This window comes from Pantherophis guttatus, chromosome 6, assembly GCF_059756535.1.
Source record: "Pantherophis guttatus breed Tessera chromosome 6, ASM5975653v1, whole genome shotgun sequence".
Lineage (NCBI taxonomy): Eukaryota > Metazoa > Chordata > Lepidosauria > Squamata > Colubridae > Pantherophis > Pantherophis guttatus.
Genome location: NC_142068.1, coordinates 69308734 through 69327027, shown reverse-complemented (window position 1 = coordinate 69327027; position 18294 = coordinate 69308734). Strand labels below are relative to the sequence as shown.

At 40.3% G+C, this 18294-nt stretch overlaps 1 protein-coding gene across 7 annotated transcripts in view; it reads right to left on the bottom strand.

Moving 5' to 3' along the window:
• Positions 1-18294, bottom strand: part of PLCE1 (phospholipase C epsilon 1) — a 137556-nt gene that overhangs the window by 94152 nt on the left and 25110 nt on the right. Inside the window, exon 1 of one of the 7 annotated variants that reach the window (XM_034430409.3) lies at positions 1186-1360. The exons of the other annotated variants lie outside the window; for them this stretch is intronic. The gene's annotated coding sequence lies outside the window, so the exon portion shown is untranslated. Of the gene's footprint in view, positions 1-1185; positions 1361-18294 lie in introns of those variants that run through there. 7 annotated transcript variants of the gene reach the window in all.

Genomic DNA, 18294 nt, shown 5'->3' with positions numbered 1-18294 from the left:
AAAAAAAAACCAAACCCTAATTATAACAGGTTTATATGTTCATTCCAACAGACCCCTTGAAATAAAGTATAAAACGCTCAAAGAGAGAAGACATAAAACTCAAACAAATTCAGGAACAAAAGTTCACATTAAAAGTACAGTTAATACATTCCGATAGTAAATAAGGTGTACTTTGTAATCTAATTATCCATTTATCTTATTAACACTTCCTTCTGACTTGGTAATCTACAATTGCCAGCAATGTAGCAATGGACATATTAAACTTAAAAACTTTTCAAATTGTATGTGCTATTCATCCTTTTGATCTTCCTTGGTGATATTTGTCAATACTTTTAATATTCATTTTACATTGTAACTGCCACTTGCTTAGATCAAAGTAACAGAAACTTTAGCAGAGCTCTCATTCAAAGCTGATATCCAGTGAAACATATATGACAAAAGTTTTCTCCATTTAAAAAATATAAGAACTTGTTTTATTATGCACTGCTTGAGAATTGTCAATTGCATTTAAAATAGCAAGCAGTTAAATACTTCACAACCAAATTATTCTTTTGCTGTGATGGCTTACACTGTTAAAATTACAGTATATATTTAATAGATCCATATAGTTAAATAAAACTTTATATTAATAAACTGCAATAAAAAATAATTGATCTTCCTTATAGAACAAAGCATTTTTTCATCAGAAACATACAATACTGAATTAATAAATAGATACTTCTAAAAGCAGCTTTATTCTGAACTCAAAAAATGTTCAACATTAATGGAAGAGTCAACCCACAATTGTACATTTAATTCCATCTAACGTTTTCTACATTTCTAGAATTATTAAACAATGCCTCATCTAAAGGTTTCAAAAACAAGACAATAAATTCCAAAACTGGAGTACTGTAATAAAGTTACTTTCCAGCAAACATCTATAAACAAATAGCATTAATCTCATTATAAACAATAAACTGGCTTTTAAAATCCATGACCAACTGCTAAAAAAGTCAATACATAATAATTAATGGGAAGCTAACAATAATTAAATAGATATATAACAAATATTATTTTCAGCACTAAAAGCATGGTTTCTGTGAAATCGTTCTGCTGATAATTGTAAAAGTGTTTGAAGAACATATTACCATCACGCTTAGTAAAAAGAAAAGTTAAATAAAATATTTTTCAGTGAATATGCCATACCTTTTCTACTTAAGGATCCAGAGCTCACTTATCCAGATCATATCAACTTGAACCAAAAGCTACATTGGAAGATGGAATGCAGAAAAGCATACTACACACAAACAAAGTCCAGACAAGCCAACTGTACTCAGCTCCCCAGGATGACAGTTTGTTCCCGTCTCAAGAAGTTGTGCCTAAAAAGCCTGTGCAGAAACTAGTAATGTCGTGCCAAATCTTAATCCCTTTGCTGAATTTCACATGGTACAGCCTCACTTCAGTTCCTGCAAAACCTATTTTGCTAATGGCAATTTCTTTTAAAAGCACATTAAAAATTTTAGAAGCCTCATGGAACTGAAACTCAACACTTTTTAGCATATTTTTTTTTCCTGAATGTTACATGTTTGCTGATATGTTTACATATTCAAACATGTTAGCATGTTTCTGGAGCTTACATATTTACTCTTGGACAAATTCAGTGTAGAAATTTAAAGAGTTGTATACATTGGTTCAGATTTACCGGTATATGCTGTGAATTCTGCAGAGCACTGTCTTCGCAAGAAACTTCGTTTCTGATCTTCAGAGTTTGGTTGAATTAATATATATAACTCTATATTAATTCTATTATTAGTATGGTTCAAAGAATTAAATATGGTTAAAACAGTGGAAAGACTGTTATCCCAATTAGCCTAATGAATGAAAAAAAAATTCCCGTGATGTAGCAAAACCATGCAAACCTAACAGTATGTATATATCTCATCAAAAAATTGATAGGGGCAGGGAGTGAATTTGAGCAGGTAATAGAAAAATAAAACCTTCCATTTCAGGAAGACAGAAACATCTCGTTATTCATAACATCTAAGAATCTCAGGAGATATCCTTTACAACACTCTCTCTTTCTGCTTACTTCCCCCAGCAAGTTGATTCCAAGATATTTAGGAATATAAAATTAGTTAATTAAAAATGACCTTGCAGTCAGTAACTTTTGGCTGGATGATTGGAATGACAAAAAGAGAGAGATGTGCATTCCTTGTATCAAAAGTGACCAAGTATAGTTATAAAGAAAAGCACTGATCATAAGCATTTTATTGTGCCCAACTTAGATGCTATTTACTAACAGTTAGAGCTAATCATTTAAAAGTCATATATAGGTGTACAGAAAAAACCTCACTAAATTCAGTGGAACGTATTTCTAGCTAAATGCACAGCATATTCATGTGGAATAGTTAAAAGTGTTAGACTGGTAGGGAGACTCAGATTCAAGTCCATCCTCAGTTATGAGGAAACTGGAAAACTTTCTTTCAGTCTAACCTTGGCAACTTTAAGCTGTGAGGACTTCAACTCCCAGAATTTCCCAGCCAGGTTGTGTAACTTATTTCACGGGTTAGCATTGAAGGGAAAAACAGGAGGGAGGGAATAAAATAAAAGTTTTTGGAGTGGTAGGGCCTGAGGGAGAGAAATTTGATCTTCCTGCTTGCATTGTGTTAGTTGAAGCATACATTTTACTTTTATTTTTATATTTTTTACCCTTATTTTGTGTGTGTGCGTATTTTTTCATGACTGCAAGTAATGGTTTCTCTCAGGATTCCTTATTCAAATGAGTATTTATTTTGCTTCTGAGAGTTGCAAAGAACCAGGAACACTCACTGACTTCAAAGAAATTATTATTGCTACCTATACACAAGAATCTGGACAACTAGTTCTCAAAGCTAAATTGGCGCTAGATAAGAGTCAATGGAATTCATGGGAGGCTGGACTTGGATCTCTTATGGTTGCACAATGACTCCAAACTGATAACATATTTAATCCCACCTTCCAGTTCGGTCTGCTCATCTCCTATAGATTCCTAGCATAAAGATATGATTTGCCAGGTGGATTGATATGTCGTCTCTGCTTTATATACATTTTCTTGGCCAGCATATCCTCTTTGAGCCTTAGAAGTTCACCTTTTGAGAAACTTGTGGGTAGTAAGTTACTAGTAACTTACCATCCCCACCATGGCTGCCATTTTGTAACAACCCCAACAGTTTTTTTTTAAAGCATCCAAATCCCAAACCAAACCCAGAAGAAGTAGCGACTCAGTGAAAACCTCATGTAGAAAAGCTACATGAGCTATATCTGAGCTGGGGGGCAGTAAACTTTTCTAATACAGTTATTAAAAACTGAGTAAGTAACCCTGTGGATTTTGCAAGGCTGAATCACTGGTATAGGTGAAAGACAAAATCGGTGATAGAGGTAGAAATTTCCATACACTTACAGAGGGAAGCTTCTTTTTTAAAAAATTATAAGCTATGTATATACTAAGACATTTCATCCTCAACTTCAAAAATATGTAGAACAGCAGATTTTCAGTTTTTTTATATGCTGGCTCTTGGAAAATATCAAAAATATTAAAAGCCGGTAACGTGAAAGAAATTCAAGCTAAGAACAGGGATATAAAAAGAATGCTCATACAAATTTTATAAACATAATAAAGTTTAAACACCTTCTAGACAACAGAAACTAAAACAGAAGAAATAAGATTAAGAACATGGATTTGGAGCAGTCTTCTTCCACTGCCAACTTCCAATCACTTTCTTCTCACCAAATAAAAGCAAATTCTTCAGCCCCCAAAAAGGTACAAATAGAAAACACACAATTTATTTTATATACAGCTGGAAGAATTATTTAGCACTGGGCTGAAAAATACATTGGTCTTGGAAAGATTGTCTTCTCTTTTTAATGTAAGGTAATTTGGGGACCCACCAGCAGAATCCTACATAGAGTAAGAGTTGTTCCTAGCAATTCCTAAATGATGGAATTGTTTTCAACTACAGGTAATCCTCTTTAACACCAACCTATTCAGCAACCATTCAAATTTACGATGGTGTTGAACAAGAAGACTTTCGGATTGGTTCTTGTAGTTGCGATTGTCACAGCAGGCTGGTGGTCACGTGATGACAATTCAGGTGTTTAGCAATTAGCTCACAATTATGACAGTAGCAGCATCCTGTGGGCAAGTAATCACAATCTGCAACCTTCACTGCCAGCTGCCACCTGTCCATTGGAAAAGTAGGCAGAAGGTCACAAATGGAGACCATGGGATGTCACACTTAATGACATGCAGGATTTGCTTAACAACAGCTACCAGAATTATCATGTGACCTTGCACCTTACAATTATGGTGCTTAAAAACTAATCCCAATTACTGTTGTTCAGCAAAGACTATCTATGGACTACCAAAACAATGAGATATGTTTGATCACCATTGGTAGAGCATAAGGAAAAGGACTTTGGTGGAGATATGCAGGAACCCTTACCGAAACGAAAGGGGCTGATGCATTCTTTAAGCCCAAAGCTGCCAGGTAACATTTGGAAGCAATTCAGGCAGAAGCCTTCCCTATTCACTGGAGTATAATTTTGCAAGATTTTGCCATTATAGCCAATCTCAATAAAAGTAGTTTTTAGCCTTCCTGTGGAGTTCATTTCCTGGCATGATCTACCTAGCAGGCCTGACACCTTTTGAGCCACCTTTTAAATGACTGCTTTATTCCGTTTACAAATCCAGTCATACTGTTGATTGATTGCTCTAGCTGCTATTGCTGAGGCTTCTCTTAAAATATATTTGAGTTTAAAAGGGCCTGGTGGCTCAGCAGACTGATAGCATTGTGATTAACACCAGTGTCTGCAATTACTGTAAGTTCGAATCTCACCAAGCTCAAGGTTGACTCAGCCTTCCATCCTTTCTAAGGTAGGTAAATTGAGGACCCAGTTTGCGGGGGCAATAAGCTGACTTTGTATAAATATACAAAAGTATGAAGGCTATTGCTTAACGCATTGTAAGCCGCCCTGAGTCTCCGGAGAAGGGCGGTATATAAATCAAATTAAAAAAAAAATTATACCGTTATATCTTTTCCTTTTTTCGGTAAACTGTCTTGAAGGTGTCTTGGCATAGAAGGTATCTTATTTTATACAGAAAGTGCAAAACATGAATAAAATACTGTCCTAAAACCATTTGGAACATAGCAAGTTATAGAATGGATATTTCTTCTCCTGTTCTTCCTCTCGCCAAAAGTATATGGAATAGACCTAACATGTATAGTAACAAAAATGAGAGCATTGAAAATACTTGCCCCTCATATGGAAGTGAGGGGTATTTTAAATTACTACATTAAATTAAAAGATTGTTTGGCAAATTAAAGATACATCAATTATGCAACTACGGATTGAAAAAAACTAGGTTGGGATAATAAACCACAGAATGTTTCCAGTGGTACAATATAGTACAGTGAGGGGATACCACAGAGAGGTGAGTAATTCTTTTATTTTCACTAGTATCATTTCCATATTCTTATTTTAAGGACATGCTAATGCTTCCCGATATAAATTTAGCTGCAAAGTAGATATCTGAAAGTTTTAATCAAGTCTCCACCTGCTGGTCAACATGTCTGATTTCAGTAACGCAAGATACAGAATAAAAACCTTTTTAAAAAAACCCTATAATTATTAAAATACATGGGAAATGAATTACAGAAAAAGTCTAATGAATTTTAATTTTAAAAATAAAAATGAATACACAAATGGAAGAAGCTTCAAACATTCTTCAGGAACAAAGGAAAAACGTATGCTGATTTCTTATTATTACTTCAAATTTAATTTAAACTTCATTACTTCAAATTTAATTTCATTATTTTAAATTTAATTCTAGAAACTACCCAGATTGCAATTCTGAACATATTAACCTACACATCCAATAAACTCCACACGATTTGTTCTAGCACACATGGACAAGATTTTAGAGTGATTATTTGAACAAACTTTTATTTATAGGGTGTCATATAAGATTTGCTTCTGCCTTTTAACTAGACACAATTATATTAATTTTTTCTCCTCTGATAATTTCTTCTGTGTTCCCCCTTAATAAAAGGCAAACAGGAAAAACTATGAATGTGTTGAGAATCAATATAGTCTAATTATTGCATATTTTCAGCTATTACTCCAGAAAAAAAATATGAAAAAATAAAATCTGACTATATCTTATATCAGTGGTGGGTTGCTCCCGGTTCGGACCGATTCACAAGAACCGGTAGTAAAACCGGCGGGAGGCCCCACCCACTGCCCCGGATGTTGTCGACGATCTGCGCATGCGCAGAAGCAAGGCATGAGCGCGAAGCAAGCGTGCGTGTGCAATCCCATTCCGAACCGGTAGTAAAGGTAAGCAGAAACACACACCCCCGCCGCCTTATATCCTATTAAAATGCTAAAGTATTTTATGGTTCCATTCTCTATTGCTTAAACATGAAATATAGAGGTACATGGGAGCTGTTTCCAGTTCTCTGACACTTTGACAAAAGTTATATTGTAATAAAAGTTTCCAATTCTCTAACACTTTGACAAAAGCTGTATAGTAATAAAGGTACATATTCCAGAAAAAAAAAGCTATGTAGAAGGCATCCTTCTGCCAGCAATGGGAATCAATATTCAGCACAGCAGACACAAAGAGCTGAAATTGCATCTTCCCAAGGACTAAGACAGCATACTGTATCTCAGGTGTCTGGAATTATATAGGTCAGTGTTTCGCATCCTTGACAACTTTAACATGTGTGGACTTCAACTCCCAGAATTCCTCACACTGACTAGAGTTGAAGTCCATGCATCTTTATAAATTGCTAAGATTAAGAAAAACTGATATAGCTCATCATCATTGGAGGACACAGGGTTACTAACAGAGAAATGGGTCAGAACAACACTTTTCGAAGTCCTTCCAGGCCACAGCACACAAGAAGGCCATGTGTTTCCCGCTTCTGCCTTGTAATTTCTTCTTCATTAATTGATGTTGCATTCATATAAATAAAACAAACAGTTGCAGAGGTGGTCATCAAAAGACTGCATATGGTAGCCCCTAGGTAATTTTGACTGAGCTTGAAAAGTTAAGATGGGTCAGACTCTGATGGGAGACCACCAGGAAATTCCAAAGCCTTAGTGTCTATGGAGATTCTCACTCATCCGGGTCATGGTTGTCCCAAAGGTGCTTTTTCAAGAGGCAACTGGACTTTCTGGATTTTCTTTGAAGATGTTTCACTTCCCATACAGGAAGCTACTTCAACTCAGAGCTGAAGAAGCTTCTTGGATGAGAAGCCAAACATCTTTAAAGAAAAACCAGAAAGTCCAGTTGCCTCTTGAAAAAGCTCCAAAGGTTAGGTGAGATTAGCCTAACCCAAAACAAACAAACCCAACCCTCAAAAGAAGCCAATAGCCAATAGCTTCTACACTTGTGTCAAGAAAACTAGACGGTTGTGTCTACAAAGTGTAGGAAGTTAGCACCCACCCCTTTCCTAGAAGAATGAAATATTTTAGGAAATATTAAAAAAGCAGAATATTATGTTTCCCTGGATGAGAAATGGAGAAGCATGTTTTAAAAGACGAAGCAGCTCCCACCTTCTTGCCCCCCCCCTCCACCTTTTATCAATGGGCCAGAGGCAGAAACTCAATCTTTGTCAATGGACTATCATCTGCAACACAATAGGACCAATCTAGCAACAGAAACTTACCACATGGCACCTGGGAAGATTACATCAGCCAGCAAGGCTAGCTAAGACCCCCACCCCCTAAGAGTCTGACAACCAATCAGGATACTCTTCCTGCGCTTCAGGAAGTTCAAAACACAGAGAGTGCATAAAACCAAGGCACGCTCAGCATCTCCCCCCTTTTCTGTTCAGGAACTCAAACCATGTGATTCTGTCCACCATTAAACCATCTTTCCAAGCAGTGTCCATGTTTCCAGTGTCTTTTTCCCCACTTGGAGCTGAACCCAGAAGGATATTTCTTCCAACAAAAGCCCTATGGAATTGAACTCCTATTGAAGAAAGCATTAGGTTAACAAATTTAAAGTATGTTCAGCCTTAGAAGAAACTAAGTAAGTACAAGCTTCACTGCATAATGGAAGTGTGAGAAGTGAGTTCTCATGGTGAGAACTATGAAGAGATTTACCAAGCATAGTAGTGATAAACAAGTAGAAAGCAGAAATTCTGGTTTGGTGCTTCTTGAGAAAGGCAATCTTATGAGGCAAAATGTTGGTTTTAGACAGAATGCATTTTAGATGTTTAAATGTTGGTTTTAGACAGAAAGCAAAAAAAAAAAGTACACTTTTAAAAAGAACTTTGCTGTTTATTCCAAAAGAAAAAAAGTCCTTAAATTTGTATTTAAAACTTCTTTCATTAATGATGAAGGAAATTCACCAGGTGCTATAAAACCGGCTGATTCCACAGGGTTCTAATAGCTTAAAAAATCATTAACAAGCAATTTCCAAAAATGATTAGAAAAGGAAGTATGCAAACCAGGTGTCCTTTTTGAATGCAATTTGAGCAAGATAGCTATTCCCTTGTCTTCCAGAGCTGTAAATCTGCTAGACATTGCTGCTCCTTATGAGGAGCAATTGCCTGGAGTACCGGTCGGTGATCTCAAGTCCTCTCCTTGTCCAGAGAGGAATTACAAAAGCTGGTCTACTCACTGGCTCTTCATTCTGCTGCAGTCATCTTCAATTCATTCTTTCTTCCCTAGAAGAAAACCAGCTCAGAGGTACATCAGTTCTGGAGTAAACTGGCCTAGACAGCAGAAACTGGAAAACGAAGTCCTTTTGCTACCACCCCCCTTGATTATAAACCAGTTTCCATATAAACCATATCGCTACATGGGAAATGACCTTGGTAGACCTGCAGTCTAGGCACCAGCATGATAAATGAAATTTGAGTCCAAAGGACTCAAAGTTGTGCATCCTATCTGGACTACCTCATTAGGCTGACATCAATCTTGCAATCAAATCCCCAAATCCAAAAATTCTCAGTTTATCTTTTCTTCTGTCAGCAAAAAGTCTTTTTTTAAAAAAGCTTCCAGTCTCTTTTAAAAAGCCTTGTTTTTTGCCTAATGACTTTGCCATTTCCATAAGCTTCTTTAATTTTACAATGTAATTCTCTAACAATGATATTTCATTATTCTTCTACTTTTTCAGTTCCACAAAGTTTTTCTAAATTACTATACTGAATGAGATATTTGATTGGGCAAGGATGGTGTTTTTCAAACTTGAAAATGCTGGCTGGGGTATTCTGGATTGAAATCTACATGTTTTAAAGTTGTCAAATTTGAAAAACATTGTGTTAAGATGCCCCTTTAGTATTCCATTATTGTGCCATAGTCAATCCTTGACTTGCAAAAGGGCTCTTGTGGCCAATATGTTTTTTTGTTGTTGTTTTTTTTACTTTAGGTGTAAAGTGTCCATTCTTCCAATGCCTAAATTTCCAACACTATGAAAAGTACTCATATATTTACATTACAATGCTAAACTGTTGTGGTTGCAAGAAGGAAATGGAAGCATTTGTTTCGGTCTTAAATGAACTGGACAAAGAGATGGTTTAAATAGTATTTTGATTACCCTACAACATAAAGCATGATGATTCCTGATCCCTGCTGGTTTGGATGGAAATAAGAAACTTGTTTACTTTAAATAGAAACAGATGCTTCTGATCTCCTTGGATTCAGGCCAGGGCTAGGAAATAGAGGAAAGCATATTTATACAGAAGGCAATTTATGTTTATATCAAATCACATTACATTCAAGTGTCAAGTCAAATGTTCAAACTAACTTTCAGAGAATGCAAGATTGCCTTACTTAGAAAGTTCTATATTCTACCTTCCCCTAGAAGCTGGATGATTTATCTTATCTCTCTTCTTGGCTAAAACATGTAGGTGTTATTTTTAATATGTAAACAATTATGAATATCTTAGTATAAAGTAACCACTCTTAGTCTCTCTCTTTGCACTTAGTCTTCCAAACAAAGAAAAAATGGGGATTAGTAAGAACATTAAAAGGGGAAATACAGAACAATTTATGTAATGCTGCAATTATGCATGCAATAATTTCTTTCCAAATCTCTCTTAAAATATACACATCAGAGTATCAAATATCTATGATCTCAAAGAATAAACCTGCATTTATCAGTGCTGCCGCTAGATGGTGCATCCATTCCATTAAAAACATAAATTATTTCTTTACACAGCAGTTTAAGGTCTTCAGATATAATTTTATTTATATTATTTATAGCTATGCTTACCAAACTATAGCCAAAATATTTAAACTTAAGTTTAAACTTAAACTTATAATCACAGGATTTTCATTAGTTGTCTATGATAATTAAAGCTCCCCCCCAAAAAAATAGAGTAGAAGTTTTTAGACACTAAAAGGAAAAGATAAAAACTAGATTATATTTCTCATAGCAAATTCTTTACCAATTATTAACTGTAGGCCAGTTCTAAGATTAGTGTGGATATGTGAACTAATAAGTTATTTTGTGGATTAGTAACATGAGACCAATTTACAAGGATGGCTTATACATTTCATTATATTCTTTTTTCTAATGCCATATCATCTTATAGAACAGTGATGGTGAACCTTTTTTTCATCAACAACGTGTAACCATTATACTCATGGAAACTGAATTCCTAAAGTTCAGCAGAGAAATCTGCAATTGATATATTATCAAAGAGCATTTTCTCTTATTGTGGTTATGTAACATACCTAGGCTAATGCTGTAACTGGAAATTCACAGTCCCTACACTAATTGTGTACAGAGTTGCAAGGTGAACACAATCCACCCCAATCTTATAGGGCAGTGACAACTAACCTTTTCAGCACCAAGAGCCGAAACGAGCGTGCACATGCACCGGAAACCAGAAAAGCAGATGATCTTTTCGTTTCTGGCACGCATGTGCGCGCGAAGACCAGCTGTCGGGTGCACATACGCTAGCTCTACTTGGGCTTTTGGGGGTCCTCGCGCCTCCCTGCTCACCCCCTTGCCCGCCCCCCTGGTCTCCATTGGGGTGGCAGGACTTCCCCACCGACCCAGTTCTGCAGCCCAAACAGGGAGCGAAAGTTGCATGGGGAATGCCATCTCCCTCCACTGGAAAGCCGGAGCCCCTTCTCGGCTTCAGAGGTAAAGGGTGTTAGCGTTCCCAGGGCTTGGGTTGGGGGGCGAGCAGGCAGGAGAGCTTTGCCCCAACTCTGACCAGAACAAAGCGCCCCCCCACCACCACTGAGAACAAGCCAGTGCAGCCCCCCTCTCCATGGTCGCTTTCCGGCCGGCGTGCCTCTTACCCCTCGGTATTGTTTCCATGCTGCACTCGCCTCCCCATCAGTGGCTCCTTCTCCTTTTCCTGCTCCAGCATCCCGGCCGGAAGTGGCAGCGTGAGAACCGCCGCCACCCCCTTGCAGTGGCAGGAACAGCAAACCCTGCCCCGCTGCCCTGTGCTGGCCAGGCACTCCGGACTGCGGACATGCAGCAGTGCCATGGGCTGGAGCCATGCAAGAAGCCCGCTTGGATGGGTAGGGAGGGAAGCCCCGGCCCACCCTTCCTGGCTGGCAGCTCTGCTCCCCTTGCGGGTTCTAGTGTGTGCATGCGCACTGGCCAGCTAGTCTTTGCATGCGCATGTGCACCAGAAACCGAAGACCAGATGGCCGGCACGCATGCGCACACTGTAAACCAAAAGATCATCTTCCCAGCACACACATGCACCCTGGGCTGCTGCTCTTTCGGTTTCTGGTGTTCCTGCGCGCATGAAGATCAGCTGGCCAGCGCGCCGGAACCTGGAAGAGCAACTGGTGATAGTTCCATGTGCCCGGAGAGATGGCTCTGCATGCCACTTCCTGCATGCATGCCATGGGTTCGCCATCACTGTTATAGGGGTTTGGACTAGAAGACCTCCAAGATTTCTTCCAATTCTTTTACAGTATTCTGTTATTCTGAAGAAGAAAGCCACAATATGGTCTTGATCATACATCTGTTGTATTCTAGAATGTTAGGAATCACTTTGAAGTACTGAATATCATTAATAGATAGATATACTTTTTATGCAGTTTCATTTTAAGTGTAGGAAAGATCTTGGGCTCAAAACAATAGAAATCAGTGGTTCATGTTGCAACTCTTAAAAGCAGTGAAAGAAAGAAATGTACCTCATTAGTCATCGTTAATTGGTTCCAGGAGCTGTGATGAGTACCAAAAATGATGAATACCAAACATTTTTTTCCAATAAGGAATAATGTAGTGAGTCACAAGGCAACTGACAATGACAAGTTCTAGCTTGTGTGCTGAATACCAAACAAACAATGAGTATCGGGACAAAATTTTCAGGTCAAAATGCACTGAGTACCAAATTCGATGAGTTTCAAAACAGTTGATTACAGATACTACTGTACAAGAAGGGATGAAACATATAAGTAGGAGCAGAGGCGGCGCAGTGGTTAGAGTGCAGTACTGCAGCTATTTCAGCTGACTGCTAGTTCAGCAGATCAAATCTCACCGGCTCAAGGTTGACTCAGCCTTCCATCCTTCCGAGGTGGGTAAAATGAGGATCCAGATTGTTGGGGGCAATATGTTATTTAGTATACTGTCTTTGGTGTAAGCCGCCCAGAGTCCTCAGAGAGTGGGCGGCATAGAAAAATAACTAATAAATAAATAAATAACTAATAAATAAATAAGAACTGTTGAAAACCAGTGGTCCTATTAACTATCCCATCACGTATTTATCTTGCTTACATGAAAATGAGTGTTGGGCTTACCTGTCATGCACTTTCTCTCGTAGGGGGGAACGGCAGTCAGGCATGGGATGACTCTGTCTGTTAGCCAATCAATTTGCTAAGTCCCGCCCTTCTTGCTGCTCTCCAGTTTGTCAGCGAGGACCGTAATGCGGACTGACGTGTCTCCAGCTGTAAAGATAAATAATTAATGGAGCCTGCCCACCCTGACACCCTTTGATGCCCGGCTTCCTCCAGAGAAGGGCTGACTGCCATTCCCCCCTACGAGAGAAAGGGCGTAACAGGTAAGCCCAATGCCCATTCTCCTCCTCGGTGGGTATGGCAGACAGGCATGGGACATACCAAAGCTCGTTGTCCTCTCGGGCGGGAAAATGGTGCCGGCTCCGCTGATCCTAAGCTGAATGGACTCTGCAGCACTCGTTTGCCGAAAGCAGCATCAGCCGATGGGTAGGAGTCCAAACGATAATGTCAAATGACTGGTGTCAGGGTAGTCCAGGTTGTGGCTTTACAGAGTTCCTCCAATGAGGCCTGGGTAGCCCATGCCGCCAATGTAGCTGCACTCCTGGTAGAGTGGGTGGTGATATGACAAGGAATTGGTAAGGACTGGGATTCATATGCAGTGGAAATCGAAGCCCTAATCCAGCGGTCCAAGCTGGCCCCGAGACTTTGGAGCTCATGGAAGCCGGCTGAAATGAAACAAATAAGGCTTCCATCCTGCGAAATGATGACGTGGATGATTGAAAATAGCCCTGTTGATGAAATTCGGTCCTCCGGAAGACAGAAGGCAAGATTTTGCGCTGATCTCTGGTCTTAACCGGAATAGGGTCGAGGGAAGAACCGAAGAGCTTCTCCCCTGAATAAGGTGAAGAAGACAAATACCCCTTATTTCTCGCGTCGGCCTGCCAATGCCTGAGACAGAGAAGCCTCTGAGATGTGACTGAGGAACCAATGGATTTGGCTGCAAATCTGGCAGCATTGAGGGTAGCGTCCGCCAAAAATTCAACTGCTGCCAAAATCTTATTAATATCTTGGTGGGCACTGGAATCGGAAGAAGGAATCCTCTCCTGCAGCTGTTTCAACCACAAAATAGAAGCCTTGTTAAAAACCGAGGCTGCTGAAGCCGCTCTTACTGACCAGGCTGCTGCCTGATGACCCTTGATGAAGGACGTTTCAGCTCTCTTGTCCTCCGGGCATAAGGACTCCTCCGGAGGGCCAGCCAGAGTAGCAGAAGATAGAGCTACAACAGGAGCATCCACGGTGGGAACCTGCAGTAAATCAGAAAATTCTGCAGCCAGGTTATAAAAACATTTGTCCTGCGCATTGGAGAGCGGACCGGAACTGGGCAACGCCCACTGTCACCGAACGACATCTGAAAACAATTTGGGAGCAGGTAAGGTCTCTGCTTTCAGAGTCTGTTCCAAGAAAAGGGAAGTGGAAGGATCTGCCTCAGCTGAAGTAGATTCGGGCACCAAAGAGATAGCCATCAACTTAGTAGTAGATTGCGCTTTGAATAATAATTATCAAAAAAGCTGAGGCCTAAATAGGCCTAGGAAAGAAGGATGATCTGGCTCAAAGCCATCATCATCTGACTATTCCTGGTCCAAAGGCATCTCTTCTCCAGACAAGGAGGCTTGACTAGCAGAGCCGGGAGAATCCAGCCTATTTTGCTCCACCCGATTCCTCCAGTTGACAGGAACCATGAGACTGGTTGACCTGGCTCACATAGTCAGAAACTTCAGAAGCAGATCTCTGTTGGAGACCTTGAGCAATGCCAAGTCTAATGGCCTCTGATATCAATGAGGCTAAGGCAGGGGTAACTTGAGTGTCCTGTGGATTAGACGAGTGGCCATAGTGGGGAGGATCCACCATAGATGCCGGAGGAGTAAGGTGGGAGACCCTTTGCCTAGGATCGGTCTGAAGAGAACACTGCTGGCAAAGCTGCAAACAAAATGGCCACATTAGCTGATGAGGCGGGCGCCTTGAAGCAAAACATCTGGTGATAATGAAGCCCGAGGGGAAGGCTGAGAAGCCGAAGGGCGAACTGCTTCAGGGGATACTGTGGACAGTGCTGGGGTTGGATTTGATCTAGGAGGGGACCTGGCCTCTTTTTGAGCCTCCTGTTGTGCCTTCTGAATGGCATGTTCGATGGCTCTGTGCCTCCTCTACTCGTCCTTATAGGCCTGGGAGGACTTGGAATGTTGTTTAGGGAAAGGCACCCTCCCCCTAGGTCATTTGGGTTGGTTCTGGGTTCCAGAAATCCCTTCTCCTGGGTCACTATCATGGCGTCTCTTCCTCCCCTGGGCCGGCACCATGTGGGCTGATTTTGATAAATTAGCGTCTGCCATCTTGGAATTTTCAGGTGCCTGAATTATGGCCTAAGTGGTGGGATCCCCCAAAAACCGCTACTCACTGCGCTGCCACAGAGACCTGTGGCTAATGATGCCTCCGTATCCGTCAGGCAAGCGGTGGATAGAAACCGCTGGTAAGGTTCTCGATCACTAGCCGTCAGGTTGAAACGCAATCAAATCCGGCGCGGAATGACCAGCCTCGCGCCAAAACGCTGCTGAGCAAAGGCTCTAAACACAGCCCAGGAGCTCCCACTGCAAGAACACCATCCGATGAGCAGCAAGCGGGGCTGGTGCAGGTCAGCACCACGTAGCAGACTCGTGAGCGCTGCCCGTTGGACCGCCGGCCGGCAGTCTGCAGCCGCCGCATGGCCTTCAGCGGATTCAAACAATATCCTTCACGCTGGTAAGGCTCAACCAATGAAGGGAGCAAGGTGGTATTAATTTCTGTTAAGAAGCGAGAATAGAGCAAGGAGAAAAACGACTGTCCAAGCAGACCGAGTTGACAAACTGAAGAACAGTACGAAGGGTGGGATTTAGCAAATCTGCAGACTCAGTCCTGATTGGCTAACAGACAGAGTCATCCCATGCCTGACTGCCGTTCCCACTGAGGAGGAGAATTTAAGAAACATATGCTAATACAGTGGAGCAGAGATTGGATTTTCAGACTTCCAATATATGGTCCATTACACTGAAAAAAAAAAGAAAAAACCTGAATGAAATTCTTCAAAGATGCTTGTCTTAGGTTCCCATATTAATCATTGCTGATATTTTGGGCAATGAGTGCCATATAACAGTGATGGCGAACCTTTTTTAGCACTGAGTGATGAAAAGGTCGCACAGAAACGTCGCATGCATGTGTGTGCACTCATCGGGGCCGCATCCGAAAAAGCCAAACTTCCAGGTTCTAGCATGCATGCGCATCCAACAATCAGCTGGCTGGCGTGCATTCGCACACCGGTTTTCAGCACTGCCGCCCAGGCAGACAGCTAATTGTTGCACGCGCATGTGTGCCAGAAACCCAGAAGACAAACAGGCAAGGTCAGGCGTGCAGGGCAACATGGCTTCATGTGCCACTTTGGACACACGTGCCATAGGTTTGCCATCACGGCCATATAAGGAAAAAATACTACAGGTAGTCTTCGACTTACAACAGTTCATTTACTGATCATTCAAAGTTACAATGGTACTGAAGAAAGTGACTTACGACCGTTTTTCACACCCATTGCAGCTTCCCACGGTCACACGAAAAAAAAATTCAGATGCTTGGCAACCAGTTCCTATTTATGTCCTGAGGTCATGTGATTCTTTTTTTGCGACCTTCTGACAAGCAAAGTCAATGAGAAATCCAGATTCACTTAACAACAGTGGCAAGAAAAGTTATAAAAAGGAGCAAATTCACTTAACACATGTTGCACTTAGCAACATAAATTTTTGGTGTCAGTTGTGCTCGTAACTCGAGGTCTACCTATATTTCTCTACCAAGTGGTATAGCAAAAGAGCCTTTGTACAGCTTCTAATTATGCACCAGTTGCAGCATTTCCTGGATCAGGAGTCCCTGCGCTCAATCATTTAGCCCTAATCATCTAATATCTGGACTACTCCAATGTGCTCTACCTAGGGCTACCCTTGAAGAGCATATGGAAGCTACAACTGTTGCAGAGTGCGGCAACATGGGCAATTTTGGGGACCTCTAGAGTGGCCTATGTTATATCATTGCTCTGTGAGCTGCACTGGGTCTGGTTTGCTTCTGGTTGCAATTCAAGGTTTTAGATCTCACCTTTAAAACCCTACATGGCATGGAGTCCAGGAACCATCTCATCTCAATGGGACTGGCCCGCTTTACCCGTGACAGCAGGTCTTTCAGCCAGTGAATTCCACCTGGCAGGGTCCAAAAGTTTTCTCTGCTGTGGCTTTTTTCCTTTGGAACATCTCCCCTGCACGCCCCCCCCGCCCTCCCGCCAGGTGAGGTCTGTTCCCACCTGCCTGACCTTCCATAAGGGCCTGAAGAGGTGGTTTTTTGGGGAGTTTCATTTACCTTGGGGAGTTTCACGCTGAGGGTAATGGATCAACAGCAGATTCCCCTCTCCCCCCCCCCCCCGGCACATCCTGCTCCCTCCCTGCCTCTACAGCTATTACTGGTATTAGTATTTTTATTGTTATTAGATATATATATATGTTTGTATGTTTGCATGGTTTTATTACTTTTAATGTTGAAAGCCACCCAGAATTGCTTCACGATGAGATAGGTGGCAAGCAAAATGAATGAATGAATGAATGAATGAATGAATGAATGAATGAATGAATAATCAATCAATCAATCAATCAATCTAGGATTCTCTTCATTGAACACAACTTTTGTATTCAAAGGATACTATCATATTGCATTCTGCATACTTCCAATAAAAATATCCACCTACAGTGGACAGTTTTCTAACTATGTTTAGCAAACTGATTAGGCATTAATTAGGCTGGACCATTTCTATCCCCATTCATACAAGGAAAGGAAAAAGCAACTCCATTCCCTGGAAATCTGCAACATCACAATCTGTATGATAAATTAAATAACCAATATTGACTTTCTACTGTATATGTGAACAAAACCTGTATTGCTGCCCCACGGGCACATTCCTATCCTTCAACTATAAAATTAATTTAGTATTTTCTAAAGTGGGAAACTAAGAACTATTTGGAGCATAGCCTAGTCTTGGTTAAAGTAAATGATTGAATAGAATCACTACTAAAAGATTGATAACATTCTTCCTATATATTTAAAGCTCTTATTCCATCAAATGTCTTAAGTAAAACTAGATATTATACACAGAAGGAAAGCAGAGTTGTTAGTAATAATAGCCCAAATTAAACACTATCATCTGTGTTTCTGAGTATATTCTTTTTCTTAAAGTGTCATAGAATTTGTTCAGTTCTCATTGGACCAAAAAAGGGTAAATTATTAACTTTAAATCTCCAATTCAAGTGGCTTTGCTTTGAAACATTAATGGTTTCCCTTTTGTTCTTATTTTGGGAGTAGAACTCTAGTACAGTATCTCCAGCATGCTGTGTACTATTTATTGGTACACACTTAGTAAGACTGTGTTAAATAATGTTCTTTTCTTCCTCTATATGACCCATAAATCTCTCTAAGTAAGTTCACTAAGAAATTTAGACAAAGAATTTCCTCACTGAAGATAAGATAAATTCAGTGAAATACTTAAAATGGCTCATT